The 17,310-nt window shown below is 41.7% G+C and overlaps 1 protein-coding gene and 1 long non-coding RNA gene across 6 annotated transcripts in view; one reads left to right on the forward strand and one right to left on the reverse strand.

Annotated features, from left to right (window-relative positions):
- The window catches only part of LOC309340400, a 31,448-nt gene extending 18,511 nt beyond the window's left edge, over nucleotides 1-12,937 (reverse strand). For both annotated transcript variants that reach the window (XR_014155972.1, XR_014155973.1), the window contains exons 1-2: nucleotides 12,244-12,937; nucleotides 11,872-11,918 (exon numbers count right to left, since the gene is read on the reverse strand). This is a non-coding gene — a long non-coding RNA (uncharacterized lncRNA). The remainder of the gene's footprint in view (nucleotides 1-11,871; nucleotides 11,919-12,243) is intronic.
- A 124-nt stretch (nucleotides 12,938-13,061) lies between these two features.
- Nucleotides 13,062-17,310, forward strand: part of ADGRG2 (adhesion G protein-coupled receptor G2) — a 50,903-nt gene continuing 46,654 nt past the window's right edge. For all 4 annotated transcript variants that reach the window (XM_081859052.1, XM_081859051.1, XM_081859053.1 and 1 more), the window contains exon 1: nucleotides 13,062-13,192. The gene's annotated coding sequence lies outside the window, so the exon portion shown is untranslated. The remainder of the gene's footprint in view (nucleotides 13,193-17,310) is intronic.

Genomic DNA, 17,310 nt, shown 5'->3' on the forward strand with positions numbered 1-17,310 from the left:
TTTGACCTTCTGTATTAATTCACAGCACCATTTTTAATGTATAGAAGCCAATACATGTGAAGTTTTGTTTGTACAGACTTGGCTGGCTGAGCTGTTTAATGGATGTACACAATGTGACTCAGCATAGCTTGGCACAGCCCACACTGTTCCATAAGTCTTCAGCACTCCCAATTTGAACTTGTGCCTCCTCCCTCATGTTAATTCCAGTTTTAAGATGTGAAGCCAACACATGATCTAATACAAGAAATTCAGCATATAGCTTTTTTTTAATTCACAAATTGTTTCCAGATTAATAAGAACATTTTTTGTTGTATTCTTTGGCTTACTGTCTTTTGACCCAAATCTTCAAGAGTTTTCTGTCTCCAAATTTCTTGCTAATACCAGTTTAGCAATAGCCGACTAATTGCTCACTATACATTGTCATTTTAAAATCTGAATATTAGTTTGAAATTATCTCAGTTGAGTTATCCTTAGTCCAGCTGATTTCCTGCATGCAAATGGTTCCAGTCTGTTATATTTTGGTTTACAAGATCACCATATACGTGCAAAAATCATGTTTAACAGCCCCTCCCAACTGTTACCAAATTTACTACTGTACCATCTTAGAATGTTTTGCTGGGCATCACTGCTACAATGTCTTATACAATTCACAGCGCCTGCTGCAGTGAAACCTCTGATAGCATGGACCAAATTAGACATGGTATTCTCATGCAAATAGTAGATGTTGTGGGATCCTATCCAGGGTGGGGGCAGGATGTATGAAAATGGCTTTAACCCTTTGTATCTGCTACAGTCCAAATCCACATTCCATTTGCATTGGAAGGAAAGTATCTACTTGCACCAAATTGGTGCTTTTCTCCCAATGCAAATAGCAACAAGTTATGTGTGATCAGGACTGGGCCATGGGAGGGGCTTTCAGTAATGCTTCTATTTAATTTGGCCGTCAGTGCCAGAGTTTTCACTGCAAAATGATTTTTTAAAACCCTTGCAATTATTATGAGTGATATCAAATTAAGTCATACTCAGGTCTCCTCTGAGTATGACAAATGTTGGATACCCTCTATGTTAATGTCATATGTAGTTGGGACCTGACTGCTGAAGAAGTGTGGTGCCATGAAATGTTCAGTTGGCCTGGCCAATGAAGAGCTTTCAGTCCAAATTTTGTGAAGGAAGGAGATATTGTCAGCTTTGTGAGAAAAAAATTGGAACACAGAACAAGGATAAAGGCTGGGAAGAGGTTGTGGGGCCTCGGGAAACAAAATGGACAGGACATACAGAGCCAAGGGAGCTAAAGGAAGGATACAGAAAAGATAACAGACCAAGAAAAGAGAACCTAAAGCCTAAAGATGGATGTTGGACTACAACTTGCATGAGCCCCAGCCAGCACAGCCAATGATTTGGGATGATTCAAACTGTAGTCCAATATCTGGAGAGTCACATGGAGATAGAGAATGATGTTTAAGAAAAAAGGGCTCACAGTACAAGATGGGGAATTTAGTGAAGGCTAGTTCCCTTTGAACAATCTCACAGCACTTCATGTCAGAGGAGCTGTATTTTTTTGGGGGGGGGGGCGGAGGAAGCTAGGGTGTGCTAGGCAGGCCCACTGGAAATTGAGGTCATGGCAATGCCATATATTTAAAGTGCATTTAACACATTTAAAGCACACAGCTTCCACCAAACTACAGTTCCTAGAATTCTTTGGGTAGGGGAAGCTATGTGCTTTAAATGTGAGTGAAATGTTTTAAACGTACGGTTGTGGATGTGCCCTATGTGGCAAAAGGAAATGGTTTGAAAAGGAATAGGCAATGGGGAATAAATGTGCAGGTGAATGGAGGAGTTAAGGTAAAAAACAGATCAGGGCTCTGACTACTGGAAAGGAGTGAGCAGGCAAGAAAGGTTGGCAGGGTCTTTTTTTTTTTTTTTAGCAGGGGTTGGGAGTGAACTGGGGTAACTGCCACACATGGAGAGGGAAGGCCAGATAAAAAAATGACCAAACAGAACTCTAGCTGTCTTCACACTCCCATTTACTCTGCACCCAGGGTGCTCCCACTGTTGGTTTGGAAAGCAGCATACATAGCCAAAATCTGTATCTATCCTGTTATTTCTTGACAATGTAGTATTGATGCATTTCCCCCCAGCCAACTTTGATCTGAATTGAGACAAAGGACCACCTAGCTGTGTTTTAAGCTGGTAATGTGCACACATTCTCTGCTTCAAACTATGTTGAAAAATGTTATTTTTCTTTCCAAAGCAGTGATACTCTCCACTGAAAATGTAATCACAGGACCAGAAGTAATTACAGTACAGTACAGGTTTTAGCTTCATCCTGTGCATTTACTGGGCTACTGACTTCACACTGGAGGGATCTACTCTAAAACTCACTCAAAGAGGATTTGGGGTTGTTGTCATGCCAAGTGGATAATCTCTTCTGTGACTGAGTGAAGATTCAAAGGCAGTTTGTGATTTGGCATGGGGTGGCTTCTGCTGTTCAAAGGAAAACAGTTTTAAAAATCCCTTTGACATGTTTAAGTCCTTGGATACACCTACTGAAACTCTTGGATCCTGGCTATTATCTCTATGGAGCATTGTATTAGAATTTGCCATTAACAGATACATGACAGAGACTATGCACAGATGTAAAATATTTTTTCCCTTGAAAATTTCAGAAGGAAAACCATATTAGTTGGGATTTTGTGTGTGCCTGAAATGATCTTCCAAAGCTTTCCCTAACCTGGTGCCCACCTGGTGTTGTTTGACAACAACTTCCATTAGCCTCAGCCAACATGATCATTAGTCAGTGATGATGGCAGCTGTGGTCTAAAACACCTGCAGGGCACCAGTTGAGGCAGTTGGTCCAGCACAATGGTTCTCAAAGTAGGTGGTGGGATTACCTAGGGGTTTGCTAAGAGACAAGAGGATGCTGAATGTGTCAATGACTATGAGATTTTTTAGTATCACTTGATGAAGTTCATCCATTTAGCTGTATTAGTTAATGTAACAACTTCATAGCAAGTGTATCACCTGCCTGAAAGTTGTTTTGGACCATTGTGACAACAAAATGATGGATATTATTTGGGCTTTGCACATACATGTAAACATCAAGAAGAGGTCCACCACTGAAATTGCTGTCCATCTACATGCAGAGACAGTTCTGTCTGTTTGTGGATTTTGTAGATGTGGTACAGAACTGACAGCATTACTTGTGGGGTGGTCACCATGGGTCTTGCAACATGCTGTGGATCTGGCTTCTAATATTAAGATAAAAGCCCCTGTTAGAGCAAAACAGCTTTTTTGAGTTATTATAGCTGGATTGCTTGCAACTTGGATCCTAAAAAATTGAATTTGCAGAATGCTAAGTGTTCCAGGATGAAAACACTTTGCCAAGTTCCACCCAGAACAAACTTTTATGGCCAAGCTACAACTCCATGAAAATATGTTTGCAAAATAGAAATGCTGACAAATTTTTATAAAGGACTATTACTATAACTAGGAGCTTTACTCAGGTATTATCTTCAGAGCTCCTAGGCTTTGGCAACTTTCTTTCCCACCCCTTTCAATCTTGTTTGTACCATCCACTGGAATCTGGATGATGTCAGCCTTTCAGCACCTTGGCGTCTGTGTTAGAAACGCTGCAGTCTGTTTGGCCCTGGCCTGATAGAAGCTCCTTTATTTTTAGGGCTGTCACCTCTCTTGGATACCAAACAAAAGGGAGGCTGTCAATTTGCATAGTTAATTTAAAACATGGAACTTGCAAATTGCCTGTTGCTTGGCATTAAGGATACACTTTAAAAGCCAGAGGTAATAAAGAATGAGAGGTTGTTTTGACATTCACCGTGGGTTCATCTCTACTTATTTTACAAGAAAAGTGGGAATTCTGGGGACAATTCTCAACCTATTGGGTTATTATCCAAAACGTTGTACCCCTTGAAGAAACTGCACAGTGCTATTTCATTTGAGTACCAACTGCTGTTGCCACAAACTGCAGACTTATTGTGATGTTGCAAGGAAATTCACAGCAGAAGTGAGCCAGAGCCAGACTGAATTCCAGTTTGCTGGAGAATAAAACTGAGAACTGCAAGTTCCCATAGCCTATATTAGGTTCCCAAGGAATATTCATCAAATGCCAATCTGTTCCAATGAATTGTTCCTCCTGTCCAACAGAAATTTAATAAGAGGCAGGCAAGTCATATTATTGATACATATGCAAGTGGAGAACTCAGATAAGTTAACTCAGTGTTCTCCAACCTTGTAGTCCAAAAACAGCTAGAGACCCAACTCCCATCACCCCAGCTAGCAAGACTAGTGGTCAGGGATGGTGGGAATTGTAGACCAAAAACAGCTGGAGACCCAAGTTTGGGAAACACGGAGTTAACTGAATCTCAGGTGTCTGGGTGTTGGTTTTACATCTGTTTCAGCTACCTGGTCAGCAAATGTCGTTCATTTAAAAGGGGAGGTGCCTAGGATCGTGGAAGTTTCATTTTTTTTCTTAGTAGAAGCTGCTCCTCAATCATGATACTGTAGCTACCAGTCTGGTGAAGAAAGATACCACAAACGTACTTAGATCTATTTATGACTTCAGGTATTAAACATAAGAAGAACCCTGCTGGATTGGGCAAAGGCCCACCTACTCCAGTATCCTGTGCTCACAGTGACCAACCAGATGTGCAATGGAGGGCTGCAAGCCGGACATGAGCACAACAGTATTCTCCCCACCTGTGATTCCAAGCAAGTGATATTCAGAGGCACACTGCCTCCAACAGTGGAGGTAGAAAATAGCCATCATGGCTAGCAGAAATTGATTACAAGGCAGCAGAAATTCCCTGCTCTGATGAACCTCTCTTGCTCAGATGAAGTCCTGATTGCGTTATCAACCACAGATTTTCTTTTTCATGCAAGAACCTTCCAGTCGCTAGAAGAATGTATCTATGAATAGTTGCCTTAAATTTCATTATTTGTTCATTACTATCACTGAATCAGTAGGGAAGAGATGTCTGTCCGACTCTAAATACTATAACTATGAGGAAAGAGACCAAAGCAGTTTCCTACCTCCATATTAAATTCATAGATAAATATGGGGCCTGGAAAAAGAAACTGGAATTGGAGGGTGATGACAACAAAAACTGAAGAAATAAAAAGGCAGATTAAAGTCCTGCCAATATAGGGTGTGATGCAAAGCCCCTAGCTTTCAGCACGCCTTCCAAAACAAGCAAATAGTTCAGAATTTTTTTTTGTTTTTAAAAATCACATATAATTCATTTCCCCCTCTCTTTTAGGAAAGTGGATATATTTTTGAGTTGGTAAACTTCAAGAACACTTAGCTGTGTCAGCATTATATAACAATTTGTCCTACAAAGGCTACAAGCTGTTGAAATTATACGTAATTATTTATAATATTAGCTATTAACCTGTTACAGCCTATTTGTCAAAGCTTTCTCACTTTGTCATGAATTGCACGGTTAACTAGGCAGTCCCAAGTGTTTCTCCACTGGTTACAGTTTGTTCCCAGTCTATAATATTTGATTTGAAGCTGAATCAATAGGGACTCTCCTGTTTTGCACCAGCGGCAGAATGTTCCTGGGTGGAGCCAGATTCTTTTCAGGAGTCATATCAGATAATTACTCAACAGTCTGACACAAATGAGGGATGTGATAAGCCTATGATGTGGTAGGTTAAGTTATCACTAATATGATGACCTACTTAAACTGAAGTTATGAACTTACTCAAAATCCCTCACTCCTATGAGATCTTAGGGTGGGGTGGGTGATCAAGCTTGCTGGCAATCATATAATCTCAAACGGGAGCAGTTTCCTCAAAAATCACATTATAGTGACATGTTGCTGGCTGCCCATTGATGAAGGGAAAGTGCACTCTACATATTCAGAAGTACTTGTGGGGTGGTAGCCAGTTCTTCTCTCCTTCCCTTGCAAGTCACTACCCTACCCCCTACCCTAGTCCAAGGGTTGGATCTTGTCTTCCCGCCTTAGAATCTCTGAAATCTTGGCCCACCCCATTTTCATTCTTGCTGGAATCAGCTTTTCTACTGCTTTCCTCGTGCATAACACTGGTGAACCAGACCTCCACAGTCAACAGGATTTCAACAGAGGGTTAAGTCCTGCTCAGATTGATTACATGTGTGTGCTCCTCTGATGGGAACAGGCACATGCAGCCAAAGCACAGTGTGGGGCTGTGCCACTCCTCCTTCTTGTGCAATGCTCTGCCCCCAACAGCTGCCTCGATTTGGATGAACCATAGATCTGCCCAATTTGGCCTGATCTGGTTCGGGCTTTGAACTTCGGCTGTATCCTATGCACAGTCCTATTTCTTTCTTTTCAAATTTGGTTAAAAGCACTGCAGTTTGGAACAGTTTTGTGCACCATCTTGATTCAAAATATCATCTGATAGCATCTGACCACAGGCCAAAAGCCCACTTTTCCATCATGCCCGAGTGTCCAAATCAGCACATTTTGAAACCATAATGCCAAACTGGGAGAAGATAACTTCAGAGGCTTCCAGTTTAGAACATTTTGGTCTGCCAACATGATTCAAAATGGCACCCATATTAAAAAAATAGATTAAAAACTGCCTCCTCTGTTTTGAGAACCACCATGCTAAGTTTGGTGACAATATCTCAAGAGGCGTCTGAATGAATAGAGAACAGGTTGATATTTTCCCAAACACACACACACACACAGACTTAGCAATTTTCATAGCACAGAAATATCAGTTCATGCTACTTCTGCCGGTTCAGCCTTTGCAGCAGTCACTGCAGCGACCCCTCTGAAACATTAATTTGCTATTTAACGTAAGAACTGAAACAGAATGCTTCTTTGCTGTACTAATTACACATCAGACTGCATATATCACCTACTTTAAAATGCAAACAATTATAAATTTGACTATTAATCAATAGGTTTGGGACTGTAATTTTACTGTGCTTTACTGCATAGATTATAGAGAGAAAATATTTAGATGGTTGTAAACCACATTGTGCTTTCCACGGCCAATGTTTCATGCATTGAAAAAATAAGTTATGATAATTTTTTGGATGGTTTCTAGAAAATGTTAGAAACCTAATATGATGTCATTTCTTATTTACAGAGTCTGTTTCAGACAAAATGCACACACTGTATTTTTAGATAAAAGTTAAATGGCATTCAGTTTCAGGTTCTGATTTAGATATGAACTACTGTTTCTAGATCTGCTTCACTTGCAGAGAGATCATGTACTGAAGCACTGTCATTCCAAAACCTGGAATCCGATGACAAACCATGCCTGGTTTCACTCCAGTAATTCCACTGGACACCGCCCAGTTCTAAAGATTTACTCTACTGCAGCCAAGAGAAATTACTAGACTTTAGCTTTTGTCTTGGAAAGTGTGGATTTCTCCCACTTTTGACAACTAGCTTTAATGCAGGGTATTTTGTTAGTCAGAAGGTTACTTGCTTAAAGTTTTCCTCCTTCTTATGATTCATCAAGACTCCACTGTACACTCGTTTCTCTCTTTCTGGATTTTTACATGACATCAATAAAGTTTATGCTATGAGAGGGACTGTATTATAAGAATTCTGTTCTGTGACATGGGCAGCTAGCTTGTGCCACAGGCAAGAGGGATTTATGGTACAGGTGGACAGGTCAAAGAGATGGTGATGATGATGATGATAATTAACAAATTTATACCCCCGCCCATCTGGGTTTCCCATTATATTAGCTATGCCAGGGTTGGGCCTCTTACCTACTTCTCCTGATGTTGCGTGCCTTCTTTCCTAGTGCAGTAGACCAGAGACAAAACTACAGCTATGAATCTAAGTGGATTCATATCTACACACGTGGTACGTATATACATAGAATATGGCAATTGAAGCAAAACCTTCTCTTGATCATGTGTTGGCCAGGAGATGTGGCTGGCATTTGTGTCAGCATCTAGGGGATGGAACTAGCCTGTGCATTCTCAATAACCCCTTTTTGTGTTTGACATCCATGGGGACTGAAAGGCTGAAGAGGACTTCAAAATCAATCAAAACAGAATGATGGGCTGCTGTTGTTTTATATCTTAGGGCTGATTCAAGTTAGTTGCCTCAATTTTTTTTTTAACCCAACCAGTTTTCATCACAGCACCCTGAAATGTCCACAGCAACTCACAACTTTACCAAACTTTTCTTAATCATTCTACAAAATGGCAGGCTATGGATAACTCCTATTTTACATTTTTAAGTTCTTTACATAGGACATACACTTAGCTAAGTTTTCTGGTGCTAGGTCTCAAGAGGGGTATGTGTGTGAATGAGGTTTGGAGACTTTCCTGGGCATGATTAGTTGTGACATTGGTGGCCATTTCTCATACTTTGGACTTGTGCCATGCTTACAACAATTCTACTTGATTAATCCTTCTTTATTAATCCTTGCAATACACACAGTGCTGCTTGTCAGAGAATAACAGTTGCCCTTCTAAATGGTTCGGGTGTTGCTTTCACTGAGAACATTACCTGAGAATTGGCTCTTCTGCCCATTCAGAACTTGGGGTTGTGTGTGGGGACCCAATGGAATTTTCATCTCAGCCTTGAGCAGCATGATGGTTGAAAGAGCACGAAAGGATCTTGTCCTCTATAACTGCAATCTGAATATAAACATATGATGGTGTATCAGCAAAAGTTAAGTATTTTTGAATTTGCAGGAACCAGAATTTAAACTTCTATCCAGAAGGACAAGATTTAGCTTCACACTTTGTAAGAAAGAACAAGAAGGGAAATAAATTTTCCTGGAAGAAACAATGCTGTGCAGAGTGTCATCTGCCCTAAAGGACCTATTAGGGTCACTTTAACCCTAATTAAAATAGTCCCTCACATGGTGCTCTTAGTCTACTGACCTGCTGAATCCATAGCATCACAGCTCCTGAATGTTTCACAAAATACTAAGTGTGGTACACCAAGAAACCCCAAGCATCCTTAGCTAAATGGCAAGTAGCACTGTGGATGTGCTGTGACACAATTAGTGATTATGTAGAAGTTTTTTTTTTCTTTAGAACTGCTACAACTTTCAGGTTATCAGGAACACTTCCTAAGAAAGCAGAACAGCTCAATTGCTCTGTGAATTACATATTTCTTTTGCAAAACAAAAGGTTAAATATTACATCCAAACTGAACCAATGGGTTTATTATCAAGTCTTTGAAAATCTATGAAACACAGGTTGAACAACAAAGAGGTCACAGTATATATAAAAGTTTTTTTTTTAAGGAACTTAAGTCATTTTTAAAAGCAACAACACAAAAACCACATCATGACCAGTATGCAAAAAGTAGTGGTGTGAATTGCCTTTGATCTTGAGGTTTGTGTTCATCTGTACACAGGAAACATGCAAAGCATTATGTTTATATGCCATTGTGACATGAAATGCACTTAACGCAGAATGTCTGCATATAAACTGCTTATTGGATGATACTGAATTATGTTTTACACCGAGTGGACCCATTGGCATTAATGAACATGACTAATTCAATAGGTCTACGCTGAGTAAAACTTACTTGGATTGTTGAATTGTATTGTTAATCTGCTTTATATACAAATTCTCTGGTTTATGTGAATTGCAGCTCACACTAATAATGTTCTTTGCCTCTAGTCATCAGTATAAGATATTACTCTTACCATACACATTCCCAGAAAGGTTTACGATATCACCTTATTATATTTGGGTTAGTCACTGCAGCATTAGCACATTGGTTCCAGGGCAGTTTTAGGATCACCAGGACTAAACTGGTCATTTGAAGATGATCCTTAGGCCATTCTCCTTGAAGTGCCTACTCTGCAGAGTACTCTATGGAGCTCTCTTGGGCAAACTTGTTTGATTATTGTTGCTTCATATTTGAGAGGGAGCGGGGTTTACAGTGAGTACTACAATGATCCTTTTCGCTGCCCCACATAATCAATCACAAGACGTGGTATGTGCATACCATTTGAATGGCAATGCCTATCAACTTTTGGGGGAGCTTGGCCCCCTCAAATATTTTATTGGTGGGGCCGAATGGACCTCAGCCTCTAGGAGTTGGCTTCTATGTTTTGAAAGGTATTATTATTATTATTAATTAACAAACTTTTTTTGCTTGCATAACATACCAAAAAGAGTTTTCACGGTTGAAATGTGTGAAACAGTGAAATCCAATATCTACAGCAGATACCACTGTGTTCAACTGGACTTACTCCCAGTTAAATATGCACGTGATTGCAACTTGGTTCCACTATTCTTTGACCAAACTCTCACAACAATAAATTACATATATCAGAGTAACAAATGGCATAGATTACAAAACTAAAATGAGTGGTTTAGATTCCCACCACGTGTGACAACACACATGCATGTGATTGCACAGAGCTGTCTTTAAGAAAATTTTAAGGTTCTCCATATCTACCTCCTTTGCAGTCTTTGCATCACTGACATTCATCTGGCATTAGCAGCTTGGAGGCTGAAGTTCTAACCTGTGATGTTTTTATTTTGCTCACAATGATGCCATTTTTATTTAATAATTATTAAAAATTAAAAATTATTAAAAATTCCTGCCAACCTAGCAGTTCAAAAACATGCCAAAAAGTGCAAGTAGATAAATAGGTACCGCTCTGGCAGGAAGGTAAACAGCGTTTCCGTTTGCTGCTCTGGTTTGCCAGAGGCGGCTTAGTCATGCTGGCCACATGACCCGGACGCTGTACGCCGGCTCCCTCGGCCAATAAAGTGAGATGAGTGCCGCAACCCCAGAGTTGGCCACGACTGGACCTAATGGTCAGGGGTCCCTTTACCTTTATCTTAAAAATTAAATATGTGCATCATGTCTAGATAAAAACCACAAGGACAAATGCTGATTCCCAACTAGCTAAACTCCACAAGCACATCTATGTGTGTAATAGGACAGGCCTAATGTGATAATAAAGCAGAGACATCACCTTGCCAACAAAGGTCCGTATAGTTAAAGCCATGGTTTTCCCAGTAGTGATGTATGGAAGTGAGAGCTGGACCATAAAGAAGGCTGATCGCGAAGAATTGATGCTTTTGAATTCTAGTGCTGGAGGAGACTCTTGAGAGTCCCACGGACTGCAAGAAGACCAAACCTATCCATTCTTAAGGAAATCAGCCCTGAGTGCTCACTGGAAGGACAGATCCTGAAGCTGAGGCTCCAATACTTTGGCCACCTCATAAGAAGAGAAGACTCCCTGGAAAAGACCGATGTTGGGAAAGATGGAGGGCACAAGGAGAAGGGGATGACAGAGGTTGGGACGAGATGGTTGGACAGTGTTCTCGAAGCTACAAACATGAGTTTGACCAAACTGCGGGAGACAGTGAAAGACAGGAGTGCCTGGCATGCTCTGGTCCATGGGGTCACGAGGAGTCGGACATGACTAAACAACTAAACAACAACAATGTGATAATCTAAAATAAGAGCAGCAAGTGTGTGTCTATAAAACAAAGGGGGCAGCTGAATAGGACACAGCATGCTGTAGGGGAGGGATATCTTGTTCAACTGAAGGGCAACAGTCCCTCCTGCACAACCTTTGGGGTCAGGGGGCATGTGGCAGTGATGGGTGGGGCCAGAGGCAAAAGTGGGTCAAGTGATGAATGCAAATTTTACCTTTGTACACAAATTCACCTAGGACACTGCTCTCTATCCTCCATCCAGGGAAGCACCATCAGGCTTGAAGGATGCATTCCAGGCAGATAAAAATGCTCAGGGAGAGTTTGAAGCATGGCTAGTAGTGGCTGTATGGCTGGAGAAGAGTTCTGAGAGAGCCAGGGAGATTGGCCCGGAGGGCTGCACTTGGCCCCTGGGGCTGAACATCCCCACCACTGCTGAATGCCAAAAGACTGTGATGTGAAATAAGTGGGTTACTTACTTTTTTCACTGCAAAACTGCTGTCACCTGAAATTAAGCAAAAGTCACCTAAAAGGAAAAGGAAATAATTAAGGTTGATCAGAAAAGGCTCTCTGAGTAGCCTCCAGATCACAAAAACTTAACAGTCCCTGCCCTCTGGCCTACACTCTTAAAATGACATGACACATAGAAAATTAATTGGGAGGAAGAAATACAAAAAAAGATTCAAACTGGAGAGGAAGAGACGGATGTGGCAAGTGACAGAGAGAGAAAGCTCCTCCACTCCACATTAATTCTCCTTTGCTTGCTCAAAGCTTATTCAGTGGGTAGAGTATGTCTGCTTTTTATTGAACGTTCGTTCTGATTTGTTTACGAGCATTCATTCTGCACTTACCCTGATCTCCTTACTGTCAGGGTATTTGCATGTTTTCCCATTCATCATCTGTTCTTCCCAAACTTTTCAATGCATTTCCTCACTATGGTCCAAACGGCGAGAAGCCCATACATTTTTAAGAAGCGGATTTGCTGCACTAGGGTCACAGAGCACTTTAATCCACCTTAATACTGCAAAACCTAAAGTTCCAGCATGCACGTGAATCCTTTCTGTAAAACACTGGTGGTCAGGGGGCACCCATAGTTCTCCATGGAAACACCTATAGGCATCCCCAGCTCTTTCCCTGCACAAGTCGCCGGAAAACGGCCATTCCCTAGTGGTGCCATGCAGTTGACATCATTTCCACTGCGTTCCTCCGCAGTTTAGTATGGGAAGCTGTGGTGCACCTAAATCAAGCCACTAAGAGGCCTGTGGTATGTCAAACTATGTGCTGAAGTTTTCAGCTCAGAAGTGCAGAGTCCTCCACTTGTATCTCCACTTGGCAAAGGTAGCAGCAGCAGGTGGCTTGGAAGGAAGACCTCTCTCTGGCTTGGACCCCGAAGAGTTGCTGCTAGAGTGGGCAACACGGGGTGGGGGGGGCAGATGGTCAAGCCGGGCAGCATCCTCCTCTGTGCTTCATTCTGACTAGTTTTGTCGATTTAGAAGTTCGAGGAGGGAAAGACGTGCGCCCACTACCACCACCACCCTGACACGAACACCCACCCCGTCCTGACGGCTAGGACTGCCCCGCGTCGTCTCCGGCTCTCCAGTTTCTTCCTCCTCCCGCCCGCGCCTCCCCTCCTTCCCCTCCCCTCCTCCCCTCGCGGCCGCTTCCACTGCTGCGCCGCGCCTTTTCGCCTCCACTTCAAAGCGCCCGGGTGCCTCCACACCACAGAGCGGCGACGAGGGGCGAAGGAGGAGAAAGAAGGACCAAGTTTCTGCTCAGGGCGCTGGAACCGGGCAGACGCAGGTGCGTGTCTGCATCTTGAAAGGGGTCGCGCGCAGGGCGGGGTGGCGGTGGGGAGAGACTGCTAGGCGCCCAAACAGAGGGGAGAGGCGGCGAGGGAAACTCCCGCCTCAAGCAGACGCCTCGTTGGGAACCCCTAGGCGGGCGACGGTCAGGGCAAGTTGCTGGAGCGACTGAGGTGAGGGAAGGGGCACTCGCTGCTTTGTCGTCCTCCAGACGTCGCCAGCTGCCGTCGGGGCAAGGAGGTGGGTCAGGGAGGCACCGTAGGCAAAAAGAGCGAGTTGCTCATACAAGTTTGCCATCTGTGCGGGGGGAGGAGTCTTGTCTTTTTTTTCTTCTTCTTCTTTTTTAAAGAGCGTATTATTATGGCTGCGTAATTAGACAAAGGATGAATGGAGCGGGGGAAGCTCCCCCAGAGGAGTAGCAATGGTTTCAACCGCTGAAGGGTTCAAGGACTGGCTCATATGAGGAAGATGCTTGTCTTGGGGAGGCAGAGGGAAATTCTCTATTCAGTTTTTCCGTCAGTCAAGCTCCAGAGAAAGACGAAGGGAAGTCAAGCCAGGAATCAAAGAGCCATAGACACATGACACGTTTTCTTTTTTTTTAAAGAAAAGGCAAAGTAGTTTCAAGATTCCGCGCAAGTTTAGTTTATTGGATTAGAAGCGAAATGTGCTTTTTGCTGTGGTCATGGAATGATCAACAGGTGTAAGGTTTGTCTACACAATGCTAAATCTGTAACAGAGGAATTGGCAGGCAAGAAGTCGGAAGTAAAGAAGTGTATACCCAGTGGAAAGGATAGCTATTCCATCTCCTAACACCCACTTACTTCTTGTGACACTTGCTCCTAAGAAGTGTTTGAAAGTTGTTTGGAGAGAGGAGGTGAAAGTACCGGCTTTCCCACTCTTCCAGAATTGTTGAATGGATCTGGGAATTCAATCTGTGTTATTGATTTTTTTTTAGTCCATTTGAGATAAAATAACAAAGGAAAAAGAACTCGGTAGCATAGATTGTAACAACAGCCCCACAGTATGCCTTGTAAGAACAAGAAGAGATATGTCTTTTACCTCTGTTCAATTAATCTAATCTTGCAAATATAAAGTGTGTTATGGTGCAACTAATTTACTTGAGGTAACTGTGGAGGTGTCTTTTACTGTGGACTGTAAATAGGTCACCTTGTACCCATTAGTCATATGCATTAGCACAATGCAAAGTTAAAGCATTTTTCAGGGCCATTAATTTCAGTGGGACAGAATTAAACATGTTAAGGCGGCATTTCTAAACTTCCCCTGCTAGGAAATGAGTCCACTGAAGTAATCAATAGGACTTTTTTCTGGGTCAGTATATATAAAACAATCCTTCCTTGAGGTGCTTAACTTCAGCTACTAGACTATAGTATCATCCTTTGAAATGCTATCTAGAACAAACTTGTTGTTGTTGTTTAGTCGTTTAGTCGTGTCCGACTCTTCATGACCCCATGGACCAGAGCACGCCAGGCACTTCTGTCTTCCACTGTCTCCCGCAGTTTGAGAACAAACTTAGTTGGTCTCAGAGGTGCTACTGGACAATTTTTTAATTTTTAAAATATATTTCTAACCAAACTTGGACACTTTTATGCCCTGTTCATTTCTTTGGGAGAGTTGAGACAAGGGTAACTCTCCAATTTAAATCAGCGGAACCAATCCTTTGTATGTTTATTCAAGAGTTAATCCCACCTTATCCAAGGGGTCTTGCTTGCAGATACCTGTGCTTAGCAAGAGGTTACTCAGTGGCAGTGTGTAGGCAAAGGTCCCAGCTTTGACCCTTGTCACCTCCATGTCGATCAGGATGGGTGCATTGTGTCGAACCTTGGAGAACTACTGCAGTCAGTGTAGCCCAGGGGTTGCTAACCTTTTTAGTCTGTGGGCAAATTGAGATTTTTGAGGTTGTGTCGTGGGTAATACTCTGCTGGTTGCTTCTTTCCCACCTGCCCTGAATCAACCCCCTCCTTGACATACAGAAAGAATGAGTGTGTATACACACCCATACTTTCCAAAGGGGTCTTGGGGGAAAGTCAAGTTCGGTAGAGTTAATGTGAGCCTTGAAAAGCACATAGAGCTGGAAGAGTGGTGCTCTTTCCCAGTCTGAAAGAAGAGCTGAAAGAAGTGAGGAACAGTACCACTCTTCCAGCTTCCTCCCTTAGCTCTATATACTTGACAGGAGGGGGAAAGGAATCATCCTCACCACCTCCGGACAAAGGGGACAGCAAGGGGCTTGGAGGCTTTGTGTGCCCACAGGAACCACATTCATGACTTCCTGTGTAGAAAATAACTGAACCGGATGGACCAATATTCTAAGACATCTTTATTTATTCCTGTAGAATTGCAACTTTCAGCACTTTTACCATTGCATGGCACATATTTTTTATTCTTTGTAATACCAAATTGCAGCAAGAAAAAGAAGGAAGTGTATTGCTAAGTGCATGTAAAGAACATTTCATATTTGCTTTTTTATTTTTTAAAAAGTCAAGTTATGCCCTGTTTTTCTTTACAAAGAACAACACCCAGAGCAGTTTAAATGTAATTTCTATGGGATGTCTGATGAACAGCACTTAAAAGGGCCTATAATGCTTGTCTTTTACATTTCTGACAGCACATTGCCCAATCTCAATACATTTGTTTTAAAATAATGAAGATTAGGCTGCAAATAATATAGAAGGCATGGCTGGCTGAACAGGTTTTTTCAGTATGTTTGGATAAGGTGAAAGAGTTCCTCAGTTTAATGAAATGTAATACAAATTCAATCCTTTATGAAAGAAAAAAAACCCCAAATGATTTACTAGCAGAATCAATCTGGGTGAAATGCACCCAGCGAACACTTCAAAATCAGGTATTTTTAAGCACATGCTTAACTTTCCATTGAAACCAGTGACATATTGAAATTAACTTTGGCTGGGACATGACTTTCATCCTTTCACATTTCACCCTTTTATGATTTTGGGGAGGAATTAATGTTACTCTTCACTCTTAAATATTTTTTATTGAAAAGTGCTCAGCACCATGCTCTAATTGACCAGGTTGTGTCAGATGTTGTACACTGCATTGTTGTACAAACTGCATTGTTCTAATGGCAGGTGTGTTTCACACTGGTATTAAAATGGTCTCTTCTGTGGTTTTGAGTTTCATTATTTACTCTCAGTGCACTTACCTTAAATCATCCTCCCTTTCCATTTTTTTCCTCCTGTCTAATGCAGATTTTTTTGCTTGCTGGGCATGTGTTCAGTTCTGTTGTTGTACATCTGGGACCAGGGTCACTGGATGCAGGTGTAGACTTCACTATTGGGCATACTCACAGTCTTGGATCTTTGTGGTGGCAGTTTATCGAACAAGCAAGAGTGGGGATAGTATATGGCAGTGCTGCAAACCAGGAAAAAGAAATGGACCTGATATATCATATTACTAATATTATGGCAGGTTTTAGTAATTATGAGATTTCTCTTGCTCATATTTGTGGAATATTTTGATGTTTAAAACAAAAAAGGCCAAGTGTCCTATTGTTTGGTTCGTTTGGTTGTATGTTGCTTTGGGTTGCCCTGGGCTGGATAAAGCAACTAACAAAATTAATAAAAAAATAGTAATATTGCTTGCAAGTCTTCTTGGTGCCTTCATGCTCATGGACAAGAACACCAGAAGGAAGAAAATTGTTTATTTAATGAGCAATTAGGTAGAATCCGCTTGCATACTTTATATTTTTGCAAAGTAAAATGTTACAGGCTTTTAAATACCCAGAGCTTCAAATTAAGGGAGTTTTCTTCAGTTTCCCCCTCTTCACCATCGTTACAACCCTGGCTCCTTGACTTATTCTTTGAGAAGCAGGTTAAACTTGTATAAAGTTTGCTTATATACCCTGCACTTATTTTTGAGTTCACAAGTAGTTACGAGGGTAGTAGTTACTTTCCATGGCTAGCTTGTGTCAGCTCTGCAGTTCCCCTTAATTTCTTTAGCAAAGCTTTCTTGACACTCAGTGGCGAGAAATTTTCTGCAAATAAGTGCCTATTATGCCTATTATTATACTTAGGCTTAGTTACATTGGGGTATGTGAGCTAAAGGGTTCTGCCAAACTCAGTGGAAAAAGTGTGTCAGGGA

This window comes from Podarcis erhardii (genome assembly GCF_964252035.2).
Source record: "Podarcis erhardii genome assembly, chromosome: 4".
In the NCBI taxonomy this organism is placed as follows: Eukaryota; Metazoa; Chordata; class Lepidosauria; order Squamata; family Lacertidae; genus Podarcis; species Podarcis erhardii.